Source organism: Anarhichas minor, unplaced genomic scaffold, assembly GCF_050575085.1.
Source record: "Anarhichas minor isolate MPS153535 unplaced genomic scaffold, ASM5057508v1 ptg000131l, whole genome shotgun sequence".
NCBI classification, from domain to species: Eukaryota; Metazoa; Chordata; class Actinopteri; order Perciformes; family Anarhichadidae; genus Anarhichas; species Anarhichas minor.
Window position 1 is genome coordinate 100001 of NW_027466577.1, and position 5000 is coordinate 105000.

Sequence of the window (5000 nt, forward strand, 5' to 3'; positions counted from 1 at the left end):
TTCTCGTAATGCGCTACATTCCTCCTTAGCTTGACTGCAAACCTTGCATGGCTTAGCGTGTAGTTCAACAAGTTGACATTACTTCCTTTCCTTTTAGCAACCGCACCAAACAACCACAGCTCCTTCCACCCTATTTTCTCCACAAATTCCCCTTTCCAACATCTGCTTATCAACTCTTTCACTTTCCCAAAGTACACAGCCAACTCCCCACATTCCACAAACTCATGCAGACATGTCTCCACTTCCACCTGACAGACATCACACTGCTTCCTCACATCCAGATTAAATTGACTTATTATTAGATTGTTAAACACCCTATTGTGACGCAGTAGGAAATCAAAATGCTCACATTCAACACTATTCCATTTCACTCTCAGGTTCAGCCACATCCTTTTTACATCCATATCGGTCATTACTTTTTCCCATACCTTCTCTGCAGCCGGTCTTCTTACCTCTTTCATTCTTAAACATCTGTACATTACTCTCGTTTTCACATTCGCCAGGCTTACTATCCTTTCTCCTTCCCCCACATACATTTCCACCCCTTCTCCTCCACTCCCCACCGCCTCACTCTCAATCATTCTCACCCATTCTCTCGGCATCCCCTTCTTTATCTTCTCCACCACATCCACCGCTGTGCCTAACTACATTTCATCACCCCTTTCTCTCACCTCATCTACCACTACCTGAGCCCTCATGAACCCTGGTACATACTCGTACACTAAATCCCTCACCTTCCTAAAACCTGCTCTCCACATCTCCAAGTTATAAATTGTGCTCCCCTCAAATGTGATTTTGGGATTTAGAAACAATGGTTGCTCCCACACCTGTTTTACATTTTTGCATTGAAACTGCACATGTTTTACAAACTCTCCCCATGCTCCCAGCATCTCTTTATAGAACTCAGACACCTCACTCAACATACCTTTCTTCAGTTCCATAAATATTCCACTTTCTCCACAACCCCCACATTTATTAATTGCTTCTTTCAGAAACAGCTTCCATACATGATCTTTCTTGTCCTTTACATATCTTGTCATCATTTTCAACCGAAGTGCATTCTTTTTCTTTTCTAAATTAATCAGCTTCAACCCACCATCCTTGTATTCGTTTTCCATCACTTCCCTGGCTATTCTGACACCTCTCCCACCCCAGAGAAACTCACTCACCATTTTCTCTGTCTCCTTTAGCACTCGCTCAGGCACATCCAACACAGTCATTGCATACACAAGTTTGCTCATTATCAGGCCATTCACTACCACCACTTTCCCCTTCAACTTCAACTTCCTAAGTCTCCAAAACCTTAATGTCTTCTTTATGCTATTCATTATCCCTTCATACTGCATGTCTCTCCCTTCTCTGCCTTCAACCCCTAAATTCACCCCTAACACCCTAAAATAGTCCTTCCTCTCTTTCAATCCTATATCCTTCCTCCTTTCTCCATTGACTCCAACATACATAATTTCTGACTTTTCTATGTTTAGCTTTGCTCCTGATGCTCTACCATAAACTCCTACACTTTGTAAAACCTCAAGGACACTTTCACTGTCTTGTACTGTTACTGTTGTGTCGTCCGCATACTGGTATAATAGACTCACTTGCCCTCCTGGTAAGTCTATGCCTCTGACCTTTTTATTTTGCTTCAGCAGTGCAGCTAGTGGCTCTGCCGACAGTGAGTACAGCAGGGCCGACAGTGGACACCCTTGTCTAACCGACCTCTCTAATCTGAAATTACCTGTGACTATCCCATTAATTTTGACGCAACTAACAGCTTTATCATACAATCTTTTGATCCATCCTACTAACTGCTGCCCAAACCCTACTTTTCCTAATACTCCATACAGGTATCCATGATCTACCCTATCAAATGCTTTGTTCAAATCTAAACTCATCACTATCCCCCCCTCCCCTCCCTTCATGTGTTCTATTGTGTCCCTAATGCTGCTGATTGTGTCTGCTATATCCCTCCCTGGTATACTGTAAGCCTGCGTGCTTCCCACTATTGTCCCTATCACCCTCTTAAGTCTCCTATTTGCTAGCACTCTTGCTAGTATTTTATAGTCACTGTTTAAACAGCTAAGCGGCCTATAGTTTTCAAGTCTATCCCTACTCCCTTTCTTATATATAATACTAACTAACCCTGTCGCCATACTAACCGGCATCTCGTCCTTCTCTTCTATCCATTTAAACAATCTGTCCAACAGTGGCGCTAGTTCCTCTTTAAACTCTATGTAAAACTCTCCCACTAACCCATCTAGCCCTGGACTCTTATTCCTGCCTAACCCTAATATGGCTGCCTCTATTTCACCTATCCTTATCTCTCCTTCGCACATCTCCTTCGCATCTTCGCTCATCTTAGTCTCCATTTTCTCCAGCACATGTTTCATGCACTCTTCATCAACCTCTTCTTTCCTAAATAGTTCACTATAAAATTCTTCTACTCTTCCAACTATCCCTACAAAATCCGTTATCTTTTCTCCATTTTTCCCTTCCACCTGCTCCAAATAATTATTTTTCTGTTTCGCCCTCTCTAAACCTAAAAAGAATGCTGTACATTTCTCTCCCTCAACCACATATCTAGCCCTACTTCTAACTATTGCCCCCATGCATCTCTTCTGTTCTACCTCCTCCAGCTCATTTTTAATTTTATTATACCGTTCTAATGCGTGCCCTACCCCCTGGTCCACCCTCTCTGCTTCTCTAACTAACTCTTCCTTTAGTCTCCTTTCCCTCCCTCTTTCCCTTCTATTCCTATCCCTGCTGTAGCTCATGCTCAAATTCTTTAGCTCCTCCTTCATCTCCTCCCACCATCTCCCCATATCCTCCTCATACATACTCTCATTCTTTCTCACCATTATACATTCTCTCACCTTTTCCTTGTACCTTTCTTCTTTGAGCAACATCCCATTCAGGCACCACACACCTCCCCCCCTCCTCTCACACCCATGCCCTAATCTAAATTTTAGCACCACGTGGTCACTAAGAGTAGTTACCTTGTAATCAATTCCCCCCATTTTACTTGCTAGACTCTCCGTACTCAAAACTAAATCAATCCTACTCTGTTTTAATTCCCCTTTCACCATCTGTCTCCTTGTAAATACGCGCCCTCTTGGGTTCTTTTCCCTCCACACATCTACCAGTCCATTCGCTCTCATTACCTCCTTCAATACTCTTCTTGAGGAGTCGCTTTTGAAACACACACTTGCAGATGCATCCAGCCTTCCACACCACACATTAAAGTCACCCACAATTACACATTCTTTCCCGCACATTCCCGCCATCCTCTCAAAAAACTCCCTTCTCTCCTTTTCCTCATTTGGTGCATACACATTCAACATTTTCAATTTCTTACCCAGGTGTTCAAAAGTAATCCCTATCACTCTCCCATCACCATCATCCTCACATTTCCTCACATTCTCAACCTCTCCCCTTTTAACCAAAATAGCCACTCCCCTAGAATAAATGTCCCCATTGTTTACATACACATCTCCCATCCACTCTCTCTCTAACTCCTTCACACATTTTTCATCCCAGTGTGTCTCCTGCAAACATATAATGTCAGCCTCACACAACATCAAGGCTTGGTTTCGCCTATAACTAGTCCTAAGACTATTTGCATTAAAAGAAGCAACAGCCACCATTAATAACCAAAACATGTTGTTATTTTTTCAGTGCTTTCTTCCGATTATCAGACCCTTTTATAAGCTCTCCATCCCTTTTCCTCACCCTTTGGCCCTTCTCGATGTCCATGTCTGAGTCCGAGGGTTCACTTAATAGCAGCGGGGAGCCGCAGTTCCCGATGTCTTGAGGAACAAAGCTGTCCAGGGAAGACCCCATCGCCGCCTTTTCCTCAGCCCTCTTTCGCAGCTCGACCTCTGCGCCTTCCAATAGCACTGCCTTCGTTTTCCTCGCAGCCAGTCTCCCCACTCGGGCCTTGCCCGGCTTGGTCTGGACTTGCTCCTTCAGCCTGGCACTGGCTCGTGCCTCTCCCACCTTTAGCTCCGGCTGGCTGGGCACCGGCCTTGGCCCACTCAGATCAATCTGGCTGGACGCCGTCTCCGGCACCTCCACTATTTCAGTTCTCCTCCCTGCATCGGTCATACTCCGTGGCTTCATCACCACGCCTGCTGCTGTCACTGGCTCCACCGCTGCACCTGCCCTTGTCACTGGCTCCACAGCTGCACCTGCCCTTGTCACTGGCTCCACAGCTGCACCTGCCCTTGTCACTGGCTCCACAACTGCACCTGCCTCTTTCGCTGGCGCCATAGCTGCACCTGGCGCTGTCACTGGCTCCACTGCTGCACCTGCCGTTGTCACTGACTCCACAGTTGCACCTGCTTTCACCGCTGTAGTCTCTGCCATACAGGCTGCAGGCTTCGGCCTCATTACAGCCGTAGTCATCGCCGTTCCCTCTTTGTTCAGCTCGCTCACACAGGTCCCCGCAGCAGCCTCATCATCCTCTTCCTCCTCCATCTCCTCCTCCTCCTCCTCCTCCTCGTCCACGTCCTCCTCCACGGTGCCAGTGCTCGACATACCGTCGTCGCTCTGCACCTCCTCCTCCTCCTCCTCCTCCTCCTCCTCCTCCACAGTCCCCACCATCTCCTCTTCTGTCACCTCCACATGGCACACACAGCTGTCCGGTGCCCGCTTACATCCCTTGCATTTGTTAGTCTTTCGTATGGAACACTCCCTAGAAAAATGCCCTTGCTCTCCGCAGGTGTAGCATGTGAACTCAGGGCATTCTCTTTGAACATGCCCAGGCTGCATGCAGAGCCTACATATTTTGGTCTGCCTGTCATGAATTACCCGGAAATACTCCGAGCCCAGCACCGTGTTAAATTTTGTAGAATATGGTAGCGAACGAACTCTTTCGTTAAATTTAACTCGTAGAAATCGAGTGCCGTCCGTCACCTTAGAGCCTGGCCACATTCTGCTTCTAATAGGTGACATAGGCGTTACCCCCCAGCTATCCAGTCTCAAAAAGATATCATTGTCTCTGA